The following is a 24,409-nucleotide window of genomic DNA, read 5'->3' as shown; positions in this document are numbered from 1 at the left end:
TTGATTTAAAGTCTATGGACATGTAAGTTTTTCCTCATTAAGTCTAGATAAACTACTAATTGCTACAGTAAAAATGAGTTTTTTCTAGTGCCATATAAAGAGAAACATTATGCAAATTTTAGTTGTAGGTTCTACACAGAATTTTATTCTTGCGTCATACTGCTTTTATTTATTTATTTATTTTGGGGGGGGGGTGCTCCAAGCACAAGTTTCCTTTTATACCATATTTCATCTTTGCTTGTATTAAGCTGATTTGACTTTTCTCTTTCTCTGCTGGTTCCTGGCTCCTTGGCACCTGCCGTGAGCTTGTTGTCCTCCATTCTGGTTTCTCTCTTATTTGAAATGTAGCCTTTCCTTGTGTGTGTTTTCCTATCTAATCCCATTTCCAAGTTCCTAAGTCTTCCCACCCTTTGCCACAGTTCTTTCTAGAGGCTGTCTTAGCTACTATTCTATTGCTGTGAGGAGACTACATGACCAAGGCAATTTATTAAAAAGAAGCATTTAGTTAGGGACTTGCTTACAGTTTCAGAGGGTTAGGATCCATGTCCACATGACAGGGAACACGGCAGCAAGAAGGCAGGCATGACTTTGGAGCAGTAGATAAGAGCTTACATCCTGATCATCAGGCACGGGACAGAAGGGAAGAAAAGACTTAAGGCCCACCTCCAGGACATATCTTCTCCAACAAGGCCACATCTATTTCAACAAGGTCATCTCCTATTCCTTCCCAAACAGTTCCACTAACTAGGGGCCTAACATTCAAATATGTGAGCCTACGGGGACCGTTTTTATTCAAACCACCACAGAAGTCAAAGTCTTGCTTGGTTTTGCTTCACAGAGAATTGTCAATATCTGCATTATAATAAAATATTTTTAATTTGCTAAAGAACTTGCAGGGGTGAGTCCAAGAAAGAGTGGCCTCCTACCTATATGTTTGGAGCATTAAGAAATTTTCATTAAAAACATTCTATATTACCATGTTCTTGATGAAATATTGAAATGTCCCTGATGGCAGATTAAAAATAGTTCTAAACATGCTTGATATGCCTCCTACTGTGAGGTGCGGTTTTTCCCTTGTTTTGCATCTGGCTGAGCTGTGTGGCTGCCTTAGCCAGAAGGATTTTTGTGGTAAATTCATGTTGGAGGGCATGGCTTTAGGAGATTTCCATCCTTCTTGGAGCATTAACTCCTGCGTCCTACACCACGGGAAGCGTGGCTGCCCTCAGCCACTCTGGAGAAGTTGCATAGCTGTCTACTTGCTAGCCCCCAGCGGAGCATTGCTTGCTAGAAGAGGCTTCAGGTCGAGAGCAAGCCTGTCAAGGAGTGCCCATGGGCACAGTGTTACACTGACCCATAGAATTCTGGACGATCATACGGTGCTTATTTTGAGTATTCTGCATTGGAGCCAATGATTACACAGGAGTTACTGAGCAGAGCCTCCTGAACGCTGCCTGCCTGACTGCACCATAGGCTGGAGGCTGAGATCACGTCACAGGAATAACCATGTCTTCCTTAGAGCAAACCAACACCAGAAAAGCCATTTTCTATACTTCTTTCTGATCCAGTAAACAAAATGATTATCTCCTGCTTATCCAGAAAGTTCTACATATGATCGTAATCTAATTCAGCATTCATCATGCAAAACCTTAATATTTATATCCCCAAAGCAACTCTACTTAAAGCTTTTATTGTACTTGCATGTGTCTCCACTGTATCAGTCAGCAAAGTGTGGCCTGTGGGCAGGCTCTGTATGCCCTCCAATAGCACTGTGCTTTTAAAATATATTTTTTTCAGAGTTTTTTTTTTTTTCTTCTAAAGAGTAAGCAATTCATTAAAAAAGAAGAGTAAGCAATTCAGGTCATACATGGCCTTCAGAGTATAGTATATTTGTTCTTAATAGAAGAGGTTAACTAAGCCTCGGTAATGCTTGGATTTTGAGATGTTAGAGAGGGTCTGAAATCTGCCAGGCCCTTTTGAAACTACTGGCCATTAACTTGGCTAAGTTCAAGCTGTCAGCATTTACTTCCCTGCTATGAATCACAGCTGCAATTTTGATTCAGTTCTTTGTGATTTCCCTGGATGTCTAAGAGTCTGTATGTTATGGGAATCGGCTTATTCATTTTACACATTTGGGGCTCCCTCTGTCTGCCCCTCTTCCTTCTGCTATCTTCTCCCCTCCATATGCACACTCCTTTCGCAAGAGTTATGGGAACATTCTCAACTGATTTTGCAAGCCAGTAATACTGTAAGCTTTCACTCTGCATCTGACTTACCACAAATGGACAAGGGACTGTCCCCAGAGAAAACCACCAGGAAATGAAAACCTTAACCAAATAGCATTTTCTCTTGTTACCCAAGGCTTTAGAGAGATGTCTTATTCTAATTTGTTCATAACTGGCATGTTCGTCAAATAAAAACTACCCAAATAGTGCTAAAAATGAACCTCTCATTCTTTTTATATTATAATTCTTTGATTAGTCATCTCCTTTCCATGTGTTTCAGAGACAGGGTTCTATTTTGGCTCTTTGCTTCTTTCTTTGTCCTCCTCTTCCTCTTCTTCCTCTTCCTTTTCCTCTTCCCTGTGAGATGTTAAGGATGAAATCCAAGGACTCATATAAGTGAGACAAGTTATCTGCCACTGAGCTAGCCTGTTTGGTATTAATAGTTTTTAAAGTCTTACATCTCTGGATAACTGGGAGCAGAGCTTCTTAAAGATGAAAACCCTCAGGCTATATTCTAGATGAATTGGATTGGTGTCTGCAGATTAATGATACCCCAGTGAAGCCTTTCTCCTTAACTCTGATAAACACAGGTACAGGCCACACTGAGGGCCATGTCATGAGCTTTGGTAGATATTCACAGATGTTTGTTATAATGCATACTTCAGCTCAACCGTTACATTAAGTAAAGATTGCCTGTATTGAAAAATCATTTTCCCTTCAAATTTTATTGAAAGTATTGAATTCCAATAAATTTTCCTTAAGAAAATTCTCCCTAAACTGGTGAGAAATCTGGTCCATAAATGAGTCTGAAGTTTACAAGTCAAGTATCCCTAATCTGAAAGGTAATGTCTGAGATGCTCCAAAGTTTCAGACTATTTGGACATTGATAGAATGCCTGAAATGTTCAGACATTTTGGAGAATAGCTGGTTTTCAGGTTAGAGACCCTTGCCCGATAAGATATGCCAGTATTTCAAAACTTGTAAAACCTTGATATCCGAAATGCTTGCGGTTCCAACAACTTTGGATAAAATTCCTATATTTTAAGTCTTCATCTAACACAAGAAAAATAGCTAGATACAGTGGCACATGTCTCTAATCCCAGGACTTAGGTTGCAGGGACATCAGGAGTACAAGTCCGAAGCCGACCTGGGATGCAGGAGTACCTTGTGTTGAAAACAAATCAAACAAAATACAATGGAGGCCCAGCATCTAGGCATTAGAGGAGAGTCGGCATCATGTGTGGTTATAACTGGAGCTAAAATGAGAACCGATATAAAAAAAACTCTCCTGTTTACCTGCTTTCAAATTCCCTGCCCTCCAGCCTCTGAGCTGGTGATGAACATCTCCTGCCCCATCCCCATGCATACATTTACCAGATAAAAGCATTCTTTTCCACTGGCAAGCAGAACTGATGGTAATTATGGGTCCTGACAAAGTTAAGTTCCTGTCATAAAAATATTTCTGGTAGATGTTTATATTTTAGAAAACTACAAGATACTTTTCAAACAGAGCATTGTCAAAGCTTGATGCAAGCCAAATGAACGTTACCTTGTTACAGTTAAAAGAAGACATCATTCCATTATATCTTTTTCACTCTTCTCCACTGATGGTTGCTCACCATAATCAGTCTGCATTCTTTAAAGGAGAATTATAATTTTCAAGTGTGGAAATGGAAAGCAAGGCTAATGAACTGAAAGGATCAAGAATGATATTATAGTGAAAAATTATAATTATAATGAAATTATCATGAAAGTAGGAAAAGCACTCATGAAGATGATTGTGTGACCTATAAACAGAGAAGCTACTGAGAAGTTTGTGCATGGGGTCCTTAATAATTATTTTACCCAAAGATAAGAAAGTGTCAGAATTCTTACCCGTAATGAGATTAATTACTCTAATGTCTTCTCCTTTTCCAAGTGACCCCTAATTCCCATTCCCACACACCAAAAAATGCTAAAGTCAGCTTTATCCCCAACTCTAGAAATATAATATAATGTCATTAAATGTGGCTTATGAAAATGATGCTTATAAATAAGAACGGAATGAGACATTTAATGATAAACTTGCTTGAAAAAGAAAAATGATATTTCCATTTGAATATCAAATGGATCCTCTTCTTGATAATTAGACGGAGTAAATATTCTTATTTAAAAGTCGGTAATATCTGTCAGCTGTGACTTCTCCATCAAATCCCAAGAAAGAAGGAACGCAATGATTAGGAAATGAAGAGCTGTCGGCATCAAAATAGAAACTGTCCAGTCTTATATCATGTGGTTTATAACATTAGGGTTGAGTGTGTAACTTTTCTAATTTTATTAATTTGGTTCATGTTGCACCCAGATACCATGGGGGCCTGGGCTTTCAAGAGGGCTCACCACTAACAGAGACTGTGGATCCACTGCTAGGAATGGGGAGTTAGGACTGTGATTGGTAGGACTGAGCACATGTGGCTTAAATCCCAGCTCCTTGAAATATTGTTGGTGTCCTTGCAGATTTCAATCAACTTTTAAACTCTGTTTCTTCATGTTTAGAATAAGGAGGAGTCAGACAGTCCCTTACATCATAGGACTGTTGAAGAAATTAAATGAGACAATTCATAGAATGTTCTTTCCCTGGAGTCTAACGATGAAGTTGTGTTCTGAAAGTGGAACCCTTCTGTCCCTCCTCCCGAGTCTATTCTTGCTCTTTCCATGATATCATTTTTAGGGTGAGATATCGTTTAGGAGACAAACGGTGTGAGGAAGAGAGAATTGTATACTAGAGTCGGCTGTGATTCTAAATAATGTACAGAGCAGCGTTTTCCAGTCACCTCTCTATAATGATAATGGTGTTCTGATCTGTGCTGCCCAAGACCATGGGACTAATCCCACGTAGCTAAGTAGATTTTGCCATGTGGCTGGTGTGGCTAAAGAGGACATCTTCATTTGGCTTTAAGAAAATATGAATGTAATTAGCTGCACGTGACTGTTGGAGAATATAAATCTAGTATGAGCCTCACAAGGTTCATTGCCTTGAAAGAGCAAGTGAGATGGAAGAGTGAACTGAGTTAGGGAAAGTGGAATGGGTGGCAACCACAATCACATTCTATGGCTAAGTCAGTCTCTGATGGGAGGTGAGTAGGTGTTTAGCTTCTCTGATAGAGCAGGAGAAGCCAGAAATTCTTTTTAAAAAATATAAAGCCATTCAAGTATCAAATAGCTAGAAACATTTAGGATAGAGTGCAGGCCAAGCACATATTTATTAGCTAGATATTAGCTACAGAATCTCAGATTGTGTTGGTTTAGAACCCACCTTCAACACCATGAATAAGTCTTCAGATTAGACTAACCAGAGCAAAAGCAGGAAGCATTTGTCTTAATGCTTAGCTGGCCAGATTTCAAAGTGTAAGACTTATGAGAAGGTCAATGCTATATCAAACCTTCAAAAGCTGTATCAGTTCTGGGTTTCCACCCCATGTGACTTGGGGTCTGAACTAAGCAAACCCTACAAAGACTCTTATGAAAATATGTGTGCTTCCAGGTTCAGCTCACCTCCAACCCTCAATGCCTCCTGATTTTACTACCTGAATTAGGGTAAAATCCACAGCTCTGGGAATCCTAATCAAAGAGACAGAGGTGGAGGTGGCAAAAGCTCTTTACTAAGAGCATGACCATACCGGGAACAGCAGAAGTCTAATGACTATCTGTCTTCAATGTGCTTACAGGTCCTAAAATTATATAATGAGAAGAAAGAAAGGCAGGTACCAGGTATTGCATAGAGGAGTCCAGATTGCCACGATCTACTGTGGTCCAACCAATCACTCCCTTGACCCATTGTCTCAGGATATGCAATATGGAGTCTGTTAATGTGAGAGTCAGTTCTGCATACAGAAAACTCATAGCCCTCTGTCTTAAGATGTTCTTCAGTCAGAATTGTTGTTCCTTTATTTAAGATAACAACAGAAGACTAAGACCCAATGCATAGAAGAAAGGGAAATAAACAAAATGAAGTCAGAAACAAGATGGAGTTGGCTAGATTACTAACTGAGATCTCTCTCTCTAAAGTCCCCATGATCAAGTCATCTTTCCACTTCTATAGGAGTGGATCTGATGGTAGGGCTTCATTAAAGTATCTTACCCATAAGAAGTAATGAGAAATAACAAGATTGGTCCCTAACATCCTACTCCATGTTAAATGTATGTTATGAGGATACTAGATGACACCCCTAAATTGCTCTTCCTTAAAAGCTTACAGAAACTTTCACATCAGTAGGCTAAGTGCAACTTTTCACCATAGTCTTGCCAACATTTTCAGTATAGACTGTTTGTGTGTGTGTGTGTGTGTGTGTATGTATGTATGTGTGTGTGTGTGTGTGTGTGTGTGTGTGTGTGTGTGTGTGTGAGAGAGAGAGAGAGAGAGAGAGAGAGAGAGAGAGAGAGAGATCATGCCATGAGTGTGCACATTCATATGCAGGCCAGAGCTAGATAGACATCAGATGTCTTTCTCAATCACCTTCCAGTTTATTCTTTAAACAGAATTTTTAACTGAGCCAGAAGCTCATAGATTTAATGAGGCTGACTATACAACAGGCCTGAGGGACCCTCTTGTCTCTGCCTCCCCAGCCCTGGGATTCCAGGAACATACATACTGCCTGGCCCGGCTTTTCACATGGGTCCTTGGGATCAAACTTAGACCCTCATACTTGCATGGTGAATACTTTACTGATGGGGTCATCTCCCGAACTTAGTCTTGAAGACATCTGCCAACTGATGTAGAAACAAAGATTGTTTTAAACACAATGCTCTTGGAAATTATGAAGCCACCCAATCTCTCCTCCTTTCTGGGGAGCTCGGCTAACTGTGCTTTGCCCAAAACCCCATGCCTTGAGCCTCCCACAGACATCTCCCTCCCCTCACTGATCAAGCACCGTGTGCTCAGGCTCTTCTGACTGAAGCTAGAAGAATGAGTTAGCAACCTTATCTTCATGCCCCTTCTTGCCCTCTGTGTTTCGATGCGCCTGTTTGGGGAACATTCAACACATTCTAAGGGAGGCCACACAGATGTTCAGCCCGAGCCAAGCTGATCATTGCATAATTGATAAAAGGCCCTTTGTATGCACATTCTATTTAGATTACTGTGTGGAGCAGGTGACAGGTGTTCAGAGAACACGACCCAAGCTGCCTGTTGTCGAGAACATCCTGAGACCAGCTGGGGCCAGAAGCCCAGAGGAAATCCCCATAGTAATTTAATAGTTCACAGAGCTTTAGGTTAGTGAGAAATACAATGAAGAATTAACGATAGTGACCACCCACTGCAGAAGGGCCTTTGTGCTTTCTCCTTGATATTTCTACTTATTATTTTGTTCCCAAGGAGATCACTGCAGGGTGACCAAGAGGAAATTTCTCCCTTTTCGCCTCTCTTTCTCCTCCCCCACCCCTGCTTTTGCCACATAGCATGTGATTAACAGAAATTATCCGATGAAGAGAAATTTACTCTGAGAATACCAACTTTGCTAGTTACAGAGCTGACAGATGCTGCCAACTTCTCTTTCCAAAGAACTTGTATGAGGGAAATAATGCTGATGTTTAAAATATGAAATGAAACTGATAAAGTATCATTTTAAATGGTGGGTCTCAGAGTAAAGGTGGAAATGCAGATCGAGTTGGATTGTCAGTATATGGGTGGTGGATGGTAATTGGTTTTGGGGTGACGGTAATTGCAAATACTTGACACTTGCTTTAAGATGCATCTGATCATCTTAATGAAAAATTATCATGTGTGTTGTCTTTTGGAAATTGTACTTTTGAAAAACATTTTGTTTTCCAGGGAGAAGAGGGGAGATCAGTCCATGAGTAAGATAGTTCACAATGGTACACTTTACAGAAATAGTATTATAAAGGCATCAAACAGACATGGAGGTTTGCCTCTACATCTTGCTTTGACTGGTGATATCTCAGCCCTTATTTTGCAGTCTTAGTCCCACAGGGTTCCAGGCTGTGCATACCTAGTAAATGTCCTTTCAAAAGAACTTACTTGGCTTGAGCAGCTGTTGAAAGAGGCAGGTTTGAATCACTAGAATTCACTTCCGGGCAGCTATGTGACAAACATTGCTGTGGTGGTCCCTGAAACCAATGCATCTGAGTATGCACACACTGCTAGACTGTCTATTCATTCTAGAAAGAAGCGAACACTAGAGGTCAGTGTTGTCATTGAGAATGACTGGAGGGTTGCAGACAGCACACTATGGACTCTTCTAAACGGTCTTTTAAACAGTAAGAAAAATCATATTTGAACACCTTCTGTATCACTTAGACAACCCCATTATCAACACAGCTCATCACTGTCTTGTGTCTAATACATAGCATGTGAAAGTGGGCAGTAGCCTGTGTCATCTGTGATTTTGTGTCTTTACAATCAAACTGCCTCCACGCTAGAAATATGCAGCCTATTTTGTCTTGTTAATTAGTCTTCTTGGCACTATGACAAACATTTGACATAAGCAACTTAAAGCAGAGGTGATTTCTTTGTCAAGGGTTTAGAGGTTTTATAGTCCATAGTCTCTTTCTCTGCCATTTGCAGGCCTGTGCTAAGACAAGGATACCATGGCAGTGGGAACATGTGTTACAGGCTGCTCATCTTAGGTGGCAGGAAACAGAGAACCAGGAAGGGACCAGGCCCTGTTCTAGCCTCAAAGGCATGCTTCCAATGACCTACTTCATGCAACCCTGTCACACCTCCTAAAGTTTCCAGAACCTCCCAAAATAGTTATAGCATCTGGGGGACAAGTGTTTGACATATGAGTCTATGGGGGCACTTCATAGTCAAGCTGTAACATCATTTTTTTCCTAAGTGGGACAATATGACAACTATTTATATATCATTGACATTGCAATAAGTATTCTGTGTGATCTACAGATGACCGAAAGCATGGGGGAAAATTTTGGTAGGTTGCTTGCAAGTAAATTTTGTTACTATGCATCTGTAGAGGTTAGAATCTATAGGGAGTCCTGAACTGAAGGACAATGGTTTGTGTTTATATTTTCATAAATTGGATATTTTCAGGCTTGAGTATGACACATTCTTTCAAACTCTTAAGCCTAAATTAAAACATAGAAAGTTGAAATGCAAAATTGAATAAGTTAACCAATTCTCTGCAAACACACACCATGAGACTCAGAATAGTTCATACAACACCTTGGCAGTCTAACTGCCATCAACCTTCTTCTTTGTTGTTCTTATTTTATCTTTCCAATTTCTCTTCCATCTCCACCAGCACTATTCCATCCCAGTTTCATGTGCTCTTCCCCCCCACCCCCCATGGAGTTGCCTAGTGCTGCCACTATGTGCATGAGTATAAGGCCATCTACTGGAACATGGGCATTCTCTCAGGGCCCACGTCCCTAAGCCCTCAGTTACTAAAGGACTTGGTGACTTCATCCCCATCCATGCTTAGGATTTTGTCTGGTTTTATCTTGCATAGGTCTTAAACATATAGTCTTAGCCACTGTTCCTATATATGCAGCTGCCCTGACATGTCCAAAAACACACCGTTTCCCTGTATTCATCAACTACCTTTGTTTTTCTTGTACGATCTCTCTGCTCCCTCTTCTGCAATGAGCCCTAAAGCCCTGGGAGGAAGAGCTATTATATAGATGTGCTATTTAACACATGTGGGTCATTATTTTCTGAGCCCTGACTAGTTGAGGGTCTCTGCACTAACTTGTACCCATTGCAAAAATAAGCTTCTCTGATGAGACTTGAGAGATGCACTGGTCCATGACACGAAAAGAAGATGCTATATCCATTTAGCAGAACAACAGTATTAAGTTCTCTTCTAGAGCTTATGACTTAGCTAGCTGATAGGTTCTTGGCTCCATTGATGCTGCTGAGCATGAGTTACCTCTTATGGAGTAGGCCCTAAATATAACCAGAAAACGATTGGTTACCACCATGGCATTCATGCCAGTATTGCACCAGTGAGCCTGTCTTGCCAGGGCAGTTGTTATTAGAGCTCATAGGCTTCACAGATGATTAGTTTTCTCCCTCAGTAGAGTACGTGGCACCTTCCAGCACTGTGACATCTAGTCAGTAGAGAGGGAGCTTCCAGGCCAGTACCACTTTGATTTCCCAACATTCTATGACTGAAGGGTGTGGCTTCTGCAATAGAGTCTTACCATCTGGAGACAATTAAGAGTAAGGCAATAGCCTGTAACACTTAGAGACAGTCTATGGGACCCTGCTAACCACAACTTGAAAAGAGGTACCCCATATTTTACATTGATTAGCTTTCTATTTGATAGCCTATGTCATCTGAGAGAGGAATTGTTTCCCAGTTCGAGGTCAACTCCACTCAAACTCTTTATATATGCATATAAGTATGTTTTATTTTGTATTTAAGATATGGTCTCACAATGTGTTCCAGGCTGGCCTTAGATTCACTATGTAGCTCAGCTGAACCTTGGAATTACAAGCCTATAAAGCGTACCAGACCACACCTGGATATTAGCATATCACAAGGATGTCCTAACCGACCATTTCTGGTTGTGGCTATGATGCGTCATGGGTGTGGATTTCCCATCTTCCAGAGATTCAGCCTTCTGTAGTTGGAGCTGGTTACTACATTCTTTTTGTGATTCAAATGCACCATTTGAATCAGTTCCTGTAATGCAGTTTTCTTCCCTTTACAGAAACTACAGTTTACCTTTTAGTGTGCTTTCTCTTTTGAAGTTACATCTATTTTCTCAGCCTGTGAGAGAGGACTCTTCATTGCTAGTTCTGTTCTCTAAAGGAGAAACAGAGTGTGAAAATTCACCCAAGCTCACTTCTCATTCACGTCTGAAACTATTTCCAAATAATCTCATGGCATACAATTTCTCTTTATTCTCTAGTCATAGAGAACAGAAACTAGAACACTTTAAAGGATAATACATGCTAAATTACTGTAAGAAACAATAAGCATGGTTATTTTTATTCTTCTAAGTAACATTTTAAAATTATAAGACAAACTTTTGCACTGAAAAGGCCCATGTTAACCGAGTGAGACGATAAGCTACAGGCTGAATCTCAAGGACTGAGAAAATTGATAAAAGATATGAGTGGCTATGTCACTAGAGAGGGCATCCAGACAGTATGTATTCAGTAGCATCAGCTACTAGGAAATGCATACTAAAATCCAAAGGAGATACAATTGTTGCCTGTTACTTAGACTAGAAATAGCAATACCACCAAGTGGGTGGGGTCATGAGGAGAGAATGGATCATCCAAGCACTGTAGACACCATTATGAAAATGGGACATTTACTCTAGGAAACAATTTGACTATTTCCTGTGTAACTAAACCTCCAGCTATCATTCGGGCTAGCAGTTATACTCTTTAGCTATTAATTTTAGAGAAATAAAAGTTTATATTCAAAGGAAAACTATATATGAATGTTTATAGCTGTTTTTTTTTATAAAAGCTTCCAACTTGCACCTAACCTAGAGGGTCTTCAGCAAATAGACAGCAAAACAAACTAACACACACACACACACACACACACACACACACACACACACTGGTGAATATTACTCAGTTAAAAGAAAAAGAACAAATCATTGATACATACAACCCTCATAGTATTACATATTGGCGATTTCATTTACATAGCACTTCTGAATTGAGAAAAATTCAAACAAAGTTATTAGTCATAGTTTGGATGACTGGAAACCACGGTAAGAAGGAGCTGGAGATGGTTTTAATAGGACGTCGTAAGTGAGTGACGATGCTATGCTCTGTCTTCACCCAGGGACTGAAGACATTAGACTACGAGAGCGATCAGGAGCCCAGGTACGCTGGAAACAGCAGTGATGCATTACAGCTATGTCAGTTTGCTGGCTTTGGCATTGTCCTATAGGCTCATAAATGGTAATGCTGGGGAGGCTTGGTAATACGTATTTCTAAATATATAAACACAGTCTGCTCAGTCTGTAAGATGTTCCTTACATGTATGGGGTTTTAGGGCTGATCACTTGGTTTTAGATAACCGATCCGAGTAACCTCTGGGAAGACTATTTCTCCTGCTCTCAGAATTCCTTAGCTGCATGAAGTTCTGTCTAGGGTTAAGGCTCAGTGAGATTTTCCCCAGACATTCCTAAGAGACACAGTCTCACAGCCGACTTCCTGGTTCTCATGCTCCTCGTACACTCGTCCCGTGCTCTTGCTGTGTCCCCCAGCCTCAGGTGCGTGAGTTGTGCTGAAGATCGATAACTTGGGGCTAGACCTCACAGGATCACTTGTTCCCCGCATTTTAATTGGTTGTGAAAATGTTGTTCAGAGATTTAAACATGGAGATTATTGGGGGGTAGGAGAGGCAATTCTTGAGGGGACTACAGACCCAGGTGTGGTGTGAGTTTCTTTGCAGTAGCCAGCATACAATGGCTGTGGCTTCCAAAGTAACGTCCAGAGTTACTCTGCTTAAAGGCTGCTGTGGGCTGCCCTGCCCCCTTTTCTTTTCCAGTAAATGAGATCAAAGAACGGTTTTACGGGTCACCAGAGTGCAAGGAATCCTTACTACCCTAAGTCACAAGGGAAGGAAAACGTGTTTTGCTGTAAATAATACGTGTAATCTTGTTTGTAAAATACTCAGAAAAATCACAGGTTTACAGCCAGAAGAGGAATGCAGTTAAGATTCGGCCTTTAACAGGCTTATGGCTGTCTTCACATTTCTGTTTGAAATATCTGCATATAAACGGATTACCTTCTCTTGTAAACAGTCTTCACTGCCAATGTGAAGCATGCAGGAAGCCTTGACTCTCTAGGCTGGAGACTAGAACTGCCTTTCCCTCCCATCTCCCCTTAATTTTTCTGTCTTTCTGTCCTGCCTCAATTCCCACTTTGAGACCTTGACCCCTGGATCACAAGGACTGATAACAGACAAAGCCTGAGTTCTGAGGCATATTCACGTTTGAACAGGGACATAGACACAACCTATCCAGGGACCAGAGGGAAGGATGAGAAAGTCCAAGCTTGAAGGTGGAGTCTTGACTTAAGAAGTTAAGCTATCCCTTGGACCCGTGAAGGCTCTATGCCCCAGTATAGGGGAATGCCAGGACCAGGAAGGGAGTGGGTGGGTTGGGGAGCAGTGGGAGGGGGGAGGGATAGTTGATTTTTGGATGGGGAAACTAGGAAAGGGGATAACATTTGAAATGTAAATAAAGAAAATATCTAATAAAAAAATGAAAAATTTAAAAATAATTTTAAAAAAAGAAGTTAAGCTGTCAAGACTGGAGAGATAGATAGCTCAGTGGTTAAGGATGCTAACTATTCTTCTGAAGGACCTGGGTTCAAACCCCAGCAACCACATGGTAGCTCACAACTGTCTGTAACTGCAAGATCTTACCTTTTCACACAGACATACAAAACACCAATGTTCATAAAATAGAAATAGATAAATAAAAAAAGAAAAGGTAGTCTATCTTCTCACCATGCTTAAAGAGAGCTTTTGGGTCTTCCACCAGCTCACAGGTGTAAGAGAACCAGTCTTCAGGATTCTTCCTCCCTCCCTCCCTCCCTCCCTCCCTCCCTTTCTTTCTTCCTTCCTTCCTTCCTTTCTTTCTTAGAATCATTTGTTATTATTTATATGCTTAAATGTTTACCTGCCTGCATGCTTGTGCGCCCTATGTGTGCCTGGTACCCACAGAGGCCAGAGAACATGAGATGCCCTAGAACTGGAATTACAGATGATTGTGATGTGGGTGCTGAGAATTGAACCTGGGTCCTCAGCAAGAGCAGCCAGTGCTCTTGACTACCCCACTGTCTTTCCAGCCCCACTGCAGTTTCTGGTTGAGAAGATGAAAGCCAATGATGTCATATGGAGAATGTGCATCCTGGAGGCTGGGTGAGGTGCTCAGGTCAGGAAGCTCTGTCTCCCATTTGTAGCTGTGAGTACCATTGTGCTGCGCTGTGAATTCGTTGTACTCTACGGTTTCCTTATCACTTCCTCTTCCAGGACCCATTAGGATTTATCCTAACAAGGTGTTCTTGTTGTGTGGTCCTCAGGATTGAACCCAGGCCCTCAAGCCTACCATTGAACTATATTCCTAGCTAATAATTCTGTCTGTTAAAGGAAACATAGTGGGCACAAATGCTAGATGTTATAGCATGTACATTTTTTTAGTGATTTCACTGAACCTTGATTCTTCTATTTTTATCCACTGAGCTATGTTTTGGGAAGCCCAATGTATCTTACATATTAACCTTATTAATATTGTACAAGGGATCATTCAATATAGGCAAGAAGTCAGGCTCTGTTTCCTAGTATAAATCCATTCTTATGATGTAGGAGCTAAGCTACTTGGCGCAAATGCCTTACTCTCTCTGTCCCTCAAGGTCTTCCAAAGGATTCATTCTTCTGAAGATGTGTGTGTGTGTGTGTGTGTATGTGTGTGTGTGTGTGTGTGTGTGCGCGTGTGCGTGCATGCACACACAAGTACCAAGAAAATGGAAAAGACATGATGTGGTAGATAAACATGCAAACTTATATACTCACCCTGCCCAGTGCTCTAAGACTGACTGGGCAGGGGAAAACTTTTTATAACTGTTTTAGAGTTTGTTTGTTTGCTTGTTTGTTTGTTTTCGAGGGATTTCAGATTAAGAAAACTTGGGTTTTACTCTGGACTCTGAATGATTTTTTTTTTTTCTAAAAATGAGCATGAGAACACCTCCACACAAGACTGCAAAGGGCTACTAAGAAGAGAAGGAACTTCTCATCTCCTGCCCTTGTGAAGAGTGGTGACTCTTGGTAGCTGGGTAAGTCCTAGCTACTGGCCTTCTCTTCACATCTGGTAGAGAGTTGGGAACTAATCTCAGGACCTTTAATCAGACTATATCAATCACCATGTTCCCTGTGTTCTTGTTGCATTTCATCAAAGGCCAAGAGGAAAACCTATCTGGTCTGTCAGAGGGGCTGATCTAATAATCTAATAACTGTGCTTATGGAGGGAAATGTCTAGTAACATTACATATCATAAAACCCAATGCGTGGAGCAGACTGGGGCAGCAGTGCATGCCTGTAATCCCAGCACTTGGGATGTAGGAACATCACCAGATGTTTGAGGCCACTCTTGTCTCCATGGCAAGTTCTAGCCATCTACACTTTATAAAGCCCTTTCTCCAACTCCAAGGGAACATACATATATACATACATACAGGAGAATAAGAGCATAGTTGTTATATTTGCTTTTGATTTTATTTTGTTGAGAAAGTACAGGTCACAGACTTGTTCCAGTTCCTTCTTTAAGAATTCCCAAGGGTGACTTTTTCCAGTCTTCCTTTCCCAAAATGTGGTGTTGTTTCCCTCATCAACCAGAGCTTTCTCTTCAACAAGCTCCCTGGTGTGTGTTGCCTAGGGCAACATCTGCCAAGGCTTTGTGTTGGTACTTGTGGAATGCTGAGCTGTGAGATTCTGCACATTAGTCTTCTTTCAACATCATAGTGTCAAGTCACTCCCTTTTTATGGGTGGCTCTGGGGTCTAGGAGCAAGACCCCATCCACCCATAGCCCACTGAATGTCTGGGCTTTAACTTTATGTCTTGTTCACCACTATCTCCTATGCTTAGAACAAGGATATACCCCATAATTGCCACATCATGGGCACTTGATAAATACTTACTATAAAAGTAAGCTAGACGCATTAAGTAAGTAAAGAAGATACATTTAAAGTTGTCTCACTCAGCATTTGACCTGTCAAAAGTCATAGCCCTTCTTCCCCTCCCCTTCTTTTTCTAGAAATGGCAGAGCTCCTGAAACGTGGGCTATCTCCCACAACTCACTCTTATTATTACAGGGCAAAGACAATGCTTTCCAAATCTCTAAATGCCCACTGACTACTAATGGGAAGCATCTATTTTCTTTGTCTATGGAAAAATACCTAAAGCAAGAAGATGCTTTATAAATTAAATATTGCTTTTGTTCAGTCATGAAGATACAAGAACATGTTACCAACTTTTATTCCTCTCTGCTGAGAGCTTTCTGAGCTATATCATTATGTAACAAATGGCGCATAGCTAGGAATATGTGTGTGATGAAGATTGCATACTGAGATGAAAAGCCAGACCAGGGATAGGTTTCTGTCCCCATGATTCCTTACTCTAACAGAAGATAGACAGAATCACTAAAAAACTACATTAATCCCTTCTGAAGGTAAGTCACCCAGTGACCTAATTGTCTCCCTCAGGCCCTATCATCTTAAGTCTGCAATACCAGGTACACAGGCCTCCACACATGAAGGTACACCTCAGTCTTACCAGACCCCAGCACTATGTAACCTAAACCTACAGCTAAATGAGGAAGACTGACTCTCTATCTGTCTTATTACTTAAGAAAAGCCATGAAGCAGAAGCGATGTCTCAGACTTTACACCTGATAAAGAAATCGTCACTACTCTGTCAAGACTTCAAAAGTCTTTCCGAAGCTCAGCCTTCTCTCAAATATTTGCTGTGCCCCATTCATCATGAAAACCCAGATATGCTGGAGCAAGCTTAGCAAACCAATGCAGAAGTCCCATATTTTTAGTTTTTTATCTTTCTTGGAGAGGACTCGCCCAACAGCAAAGGTGAAAGTAGAAGCCTATAGCTAGGCTGAAGAGAAGGGGGTGGGGTTTTGGTTCCCAGGGTTCGGGGTCTGAGGCAGAGACCATGAGGAGAGAGAAGGAAGATGCCACAGAGGATGCCATGGATACTGACAGCGTGGCCACGAGAGGCAGTCAGTTGCAGTAGGAGTGGCCCAGGCAGAACATGGCAATTTATAACTCAGGGTTATTGACAAGGACGTCGACAAAATAGCATAGAGGGTTGATATCTGCCCAGCTCTAGTGTTTGAGGTTTATTGTAAATATAAATGTTTTGTGTCTTTTATGTAAGAGCTGGATGATCTAAAGTGGAGTAGAAACCCCCAAATAAAATTTACCACAATACTATTTATTTATTTGTTTAACATTACAAAGTATACCAACAGACCAAACCTTACCAAAGTAAACTCCGATATAGGCTGTAGGCATCTTTATTGACCAATCAGGGATAACTTGGGGAGAGGGCAAGGTTACATGGGCATCACCTGTTATATGTGAGGACCTCCTCATGGGGGAAGGGGCAGTTCTCAGAGGCCAGTTTTTAGCATTGTAATCCATAACAACAGACCAAACCTCACCAAAATATACTCAGCTCTGACAAGAGCCTTAATGAGTAATTTACGGGCATCCTCCAGCCACCTGGAGAGAGACTTTGGGTGGAATTCTCTTCAGCTCAGCATTTCTTCACTCAATTACTTGCGGCTTTTTGTGTGTGTGTGTGGACAATCTCAAGGTAAAAGGAGATGGAGTTTATCCAGAAGTCAGAAAAATGAAGGTGATATAGATTAACAGGAGGCAAGGAGCACGGAGGTGAGAGGCTCAGACTAACACCAAGGCACCAGCCCGGCAGAGCATTAGAACTGTGACTGCACATATGTCTCTTCTCTGCAGGCTTCGGGGTCCTCAGGTGTGCAAGGACTGTCACCTTGGTCTCCGTCTTTGAAATGACTCCATGTTCCTTCAGTCAGGTAAGGAGGAGCAAAGTGGGGAGTTGGTGGAAACTTTGCTGAGCCCTGGAGCCATGTTATCAGACGGAGACATTTGTACAGTCCACTTTCTCGATAGTCAGTATCTGAAACGTTTCATTAAGTTCCAGAAATAGTAAATACTTAGGTGTGATTACAGGGTGCACTGAAAGAGCTTCCATCATCAAATGAATAGAAAATAAATACTAATTGGAACTTGTTTTTTTTTTTTTAAATAGTCATGTATTGAATAAGAAATAATGTTTCACAAGATTTCTAGTCTTGTCCTATGTGCAGTAGGTACTCAGTCATTTTTGACCTGATTTGCTTCAAATATGTAATCCATTGGGTGCTCTTTACGCTATCGGTCATCATATGGAAACTGTGCCTACTTGATTATGAATCACCACACACAGAGACATGTGTCATTAGGCTGAGCCCCATACTGCTGGTTTAAACCCCAGATTTTCCCTCCCAAGTAAATGACTTTCTCACTGCCCATGGTTGTAGTCAAACAAATGTCACTCATGATAAATCCATAGCATCATATCAAAGCATGTTACAGCCAAGGTCACAGATCCGGGCTCATGCTTTCCTTTCTACCTTGGAAGTCTATATCTCTGGAAGATATAGCTCATGGGTGAACAGAATGGGAGCTTGGAGGAGCTGGTTTGCAAACGATATATTTGATCATTGATTTCTCGTTTAAAGGAAGCTGTTTCTGTTATCTGATAAACATTTAAAAGGGTGACCCCTTGTATAACTAGAAACCATGATTTTGAAGCTATGCCCAAGAGTCATTAGAAGTACATTAGTAAATAAGACTGTGGTAAAAGAACCAAGAGGCAAGGTGAGAATTTACAGTCTAGTTTCATAAAGACACAAGACGCATATCAAGTGCTTCATTCAGCTGCCCTGATCCACCATCAGCAGCCACCCTGGACACCATTTCATTCCCATTCACCCTGACAGACAAAAAAAAGAAAAAGAATGTGACCAGTGAAAGATCTTCCTAGGATGGGAGAGAGTTAGGTAAAAATGCTAAAGGCAAGAAAATTTTCAAGTAGCTATTGTGAGAATGACTCCCTAAATCCTGAAGTTAGAGAAGGCAATATATACCATGTGGGAAACACATGTAGGTGATACTCCACTCCTACTTCCTGCATTGGGGAGGCACCGTTACCTGTCCCCAGATTGTGTGTCTTCAAGTGGCCTCCTGGGAGCTACCAGGGCATAGCTGATGGCAGTTCTGGAAGTGACCCCAGAGATAGCATAGAGCTGGGAGCAAGCCGATGGCAATTCTGGAGGTCACCCCAGAGAGAGCATTAACTTGGGAATGAAACTGCATTGGAGAGTATCAGATGATGTCTATCATCGGGATGTTAGATGACATGTCCCAAAGCTGGCCTTTCTCAGCTGGACTTCTCCCATTGCCATGTTCTGTCTTTACCTGGGTTGGGAGCTGGACATGTAATGCTCCATCTATGTGGATCAAACATCTGCTCCCTCCTATAATGCTGGTCAAGCTCAGTCTTGGGGTCTAGGGTTTAAATCACTTAAACAACTGATTTCTTACATTCTTTATTACCAGTGTTGGTGTATGCTGCACACCCTTCATCCATCTATCTATCTATCTATCTATCTATCTATCTATCTATCTATCTATCTATCTATCTATCTATCTATTATTAGATACTTTATTTACATTTTAAATGTTATCCCCTTTCCTAGTTTCCCCTCCGAAAATTCCCTATCCTCTCTCCCCCTCCTCCCTGCTCCCCAACCCACCCAGTCCCACTTCCTGGCCCAGGCATTCCCCTATACTTGGGCATAGAACCTTCACAGGACCAAGGACCTCTCCTCCCATTGATGACTGACTAGGCCATCCTCTGCTACATATGCAGTTAGAGCCATGAGTCCCACCATGTGTTTTCTTTGATTGGTGGTTTAGTCCCAGGGAGCTCTGGGGTTACTTTAGTTCACATTGTTGTTCCTCCTAGGGGGCTGCAAACCCCTTCGGCTCCTTGGGTACTTTCTCTAGCTCATTCATTGGAAACCCTGTGCTCCATCTAATGGACGACTGCTAGCATCCACTTCTGTATTAGTCAGGCACTGGAAGAGCCTCTCAGGAGACAGCTATATCAGGCTCCTGTCAGCAAGCTTTTGTTGGCATCTGCAACAGTGTCTGGGTTTGGTGGTTGTTTATGGGATGGATCCTCAGGTAGGGCATTCTCTGGATGGTCATTCCTTCAGTCTCTGCTCTAAACTTTGCCTCTGTAATTCCTCCCACGGGTATTTTGTTTCCCCTTCTAAGAAGGATCGAAGTGTCCACACTTTGGTCTTCCTTCTTCTTGAGTTTCATGTGTTTTGCAAATTTTATCTTGGGTATTCTGAGCTTCTGGACTAATGTCCACTTATCAGGGAGGCTGCACACTCTTCTAACAGCACCTGCCTCAGCTGCCTGCAAGTCTTCTTTCCTCTCTTTCAGAGCTTAAAGGTAATTTTTTTTCTTAACAATGATCAAGGTGACCTTCCAAGACCATTATTGCTAGAGCAAGAACATTCACAGTTTGCTTGACCTTTCTCAGGCCACCTGCTATAAGCATTCTCAGAATCCTAAATGAACACTGTTTTCTCTGTTACTGTCCACAGTGGGGTGGTGTTTGTTTCTCCCAGAAATAACTTTGAAGTTTGATGTAATATTTCTATTTGATTCTCTCTCTGTCTCTGTCTGTATATGTGTGTGTATATGTGTGTATGTATGTGCATGTATACACATGTACGCATGTATGTGTATTATGTATATGTGTGCATTGTGTATGTGTGTATATGTGTGCATGTATGTATATATGTGTGTATGTGTATATGTATACTGTGTATATGTGTACATATATGTGTATGTGTGTATATATGTGTATATATGTGTACATATGTGTACATATATGTGTGTATGTGTATATATGTGTGTGTATATTTGTATGTGTGTGATGTGTGTATATGTGTGTATGTGTACAAATCTGTGTATGCAGGTATATGTGTGTGTGTATATATATGTGTGTATATGTTTATATGTGTGGGTACACATATATGTAGAGGCCAGATCCCAATGGAGATGGCTTCCTCTATCAATCTTCTCTTAATTTACCAAGGCCAGATCTTCTTCCCTAACTTTAGAGCTTACTGCTTGGTGAATAAACACTGTCTTGTCTTCTCAGCCCCAGCACTAGGGTTATGATGTAAAATGCTATGCCTGGCTTCTCACAGGGGTATGTAGATACAATCTCAAGTTCTCACTCTTGCAAGGGCAGGCACTGAAGCCACTGAACCATCTTTCCAGCCTGTTGCTCTGATTCTTAAAGATGACTGGCTAGCTAAAGTAAAGGAGGGAAGCAGTCCCATAGAGCTAGTAGCCATCAGACCCCATCCCCAAAGCTGTACAAATGAAATCACATACATAGGAGATATCCTCGGGGTTGATACGGGACTTAATTGGCATATGACCACCCATATGTATCTTGACATCTAAAGAAAACTGTGCAGTGTTTAAGTGTGAATTTTTTTCTTCCAGCTTTAAAATCTTTGGTTGTACAACCGTCCTCATTGCTAAGTCAATCAAGGCACTTTTGGGCAAGATACCACACTAATCTGGACAAATTTACTTTTACTAAATGGGCCAAAGAAGAATGCAAAGAAATTGTATTAATGTGTGATGTATTTCCCTTTGAAAATGAGAATAAATTCTAGGATCAAGTTATCAACTACAGATTCCTCTCTACCTATCCGATTATTGTAAATACTTTGGGACAGATAATTTTAACCAAATGACTAGGAAACTAGGAGATTTTGGAACCTTAAAAGGAAATCGATTAAAGAAAAAAAGGTTCTGACTTGCCTATTAAAACTTTCCTTCTCAAAAATCTAAGAAGGGGGAGTAAGAGTCACTATAGGAACCCCGAGGCCAGGAGTCCCAGCACTCAGGTAGCTGAAGCAGGAGGGTCTTGAGTTCAAGGTCAGCTTGGGCTCCATAGACAGACTCTGTCTCAAAAATAAATAAATGAGAAATACAAAGCCATCTGTATGTCAGAACTCTTAAATAAAACCATCAGTGTTTTGTTTTGTTTTGTTTTTACAGGACTGCTTTTGATTTTCTCAGTATTTTTTGAGAAATGGGCTATTTAAAAACCCTACACTGACAATTATTCTCCCTTCTTAGATTTTTGAGATGAAAGGTTTTTAAATGTTTTTACACATATGAGTGTTTTCCCTGCTTGTATGTCTGGTCACCACACATGTGCCTGGTACCCAACGAGATCTGAAGAAGGCACTGATTCCCTTAGGAATGGAGTTGATAGATGGTCGTGAGTTGCCATGAGGGTGCTAGGAATCAAACGGGGGTCCTCTGGAATCAGCCAGGGCTCTTAATCCAGGCCTGTTGATATTATTTTTCTGCAAATGGAAATTGTGTGTTTAAGGTCATCCAGTTAACTGGCAGATACAGGCCTCTGGATTTGGGGAGTCACTGCTTTGTCCACATTTCTGCTTCTACTTTCTAAGTAGCAGAAAGCAGACTTATTAAGCTGTGAGGGAACTTAAGAACAATTATGGTTGTGGGCACAAAATAAATAAATACATCAATAAATAATCTTCAAAATCAGGTTCCTGCTCCCTGCCAGAGTTCATAAAACCTGCTTTTTCTATCCTTCCTCTTAGCAGTGAGACATAAAACTAGAGAAAGTCTTGAAGAGCTAAGGTAGGAGTTTGATACTGGGAGTCTTCTAAATACTACATTGTCTCCAGAGAGGAGGACAATCCAGTCTTTGTCCCTCGGGGGCATTTTCTGTCCTTGTTGGGTCCCAGACAGGCCTTCAGTCCTTAGAAGGGCTGTTGTCTTTTTCCTGCCACAACACCAGTGTGATATATCTCACACTTCAAAGGCAGCCTACTCAGTCCTCATTCATAGATTCCTCCGGAATTTAATGTCTACTCGCCACCGCCCCCTCACGAAAAAAAAAAAAAATCCTGGCTTTGTCCGAAGGATTATTGGAAATAGAACTCGTGAAAAACCCTTAGTATATGATGTGGACCCCGACAATAATGTTTTGTGAGAGCTCTCTCTGTCTGATGTGTGCTGACTGCAATGAATCGCTTCACTTAACAGAATTGCTCTTTGTTATGTAAACTTTGTAAAGTCCCCCTGATGTGACCTCTTGCATTTGGGGGAATTCCCAGCCTGAAACTGTCATCTTCCCGTGGACAGTAGTATTTTTGTGGTAACTTTTGGGTGCCAAATTCCCAGTAGACCTCAAAGTTCTACCAGCCCCTGGGTCAGATGCCAAGCCAAGTGTAGAACTAAGACTGTAAAATAGGTATGTATACAAGGCTCATTCCTCAAAAAGCATCAAATAGAGAGAGCATGTGTTTCTCCAGCTCTTCCGTTAGTGTAACTCCATCTTAAAATGCCAGCCTCTATCAAAATGACCGCATGTCTAAACACACAGCGTTTCTAGACGTATCCACTCCTACACACTTTAGATTCCTATCTCCTGTAAGCATCTAATCTCTTAGAGAAGACGTACTTTGAATGGGGACTGTGCTTTTAGAAGGGTATTTAGGCAAATACAATGAGCTGTTACCACCATCACCAACAAAAGAAGGAATTCCTTCTCCACATGGCTTCTGAGCAGCTTTGACAGGACCTGAGTGAACTGTTCCAGTCTGAGCCAGTATACTTCGAGTGTGCAAGAATACTCACTACTATAACAAAGACCACATGCTGTCAAAACTACAGGCTCTTCCTGCCCATAAGAATCTAAGATGACTTACCTGTCAAAAGATCTTCTTTGCCTCCAAAATTGTTAATCTCCCGGGGGGGCTTGACCATGAAGTGAAGTGGTCAGATCCTGTGATTCCCAGAAGTGCACATCACATTAAGTCATTAGCCCCAAAGATTTTATGCACAGATCCCTCAAAGATCTTAGCAACACATCATTATTACAGTGTATGGAGGATGAAAGCAGGTGTCAGAGTAAAATAAATAAATAAATAAATAAAAATAGAAGAGGAGGAAGATTGAGTAATACCCCACCTCTACATTAGCATAAACACACCGATACATTATATATACATATATATTACTATATATATATATATAGATAGATAGATATTATACATTAAATATATCCTATCTTTGCATATGTACACACACACATGTGCACCTGCACATACACACATACATCACACAGCCTATGTGATGTTGTGTAAGCTATCAAAGACTCAGGGCTTCTTTTCTTTCCTTGTGAGTGACATGAGGTAGACATTTATCAGTCCAGTGTGACCACAGCAGAAGTCAGCACACAGAACACTGGGCATCCAAGCTGACAGCTAGTGTAATCACCATCATTATCGCAGACGTCGTTCCTTCTATGACTGAAGTAATGATCACTGCCACAAGTTTTCTAGCCAAAACTATGCCAGGAACTAGACTATAATTTTAAATTCAGTTTCAATGGCAGCATACAAAGTGACAGGTTTCACCATGGAATTTCCACACACCATATTATTTTTTAACTTATTTTATTAGATATTATCTTCATTTACATTTCAAATGCTATCCCAATTGTCCCCTATACCCTCCCCC

Source organism: Mus pahari, chromosome 2 (assembly GCF_900095145.1).
Source record: "Mus pahari chromosome 2, PAHARI_EIJ_v1.1, whole genome shotgun sequence".
Classification (NCBI taxonomy): Eukaryota; Metazoa; Chordata; class Mammalia; order Rodentia; family Muridae; genus Mus; species Mus pahari.
The sequence above is the reverse complement of the archived record's forward strand: the minus strand, read 5'-3'. Positions refer to the sequence as shown.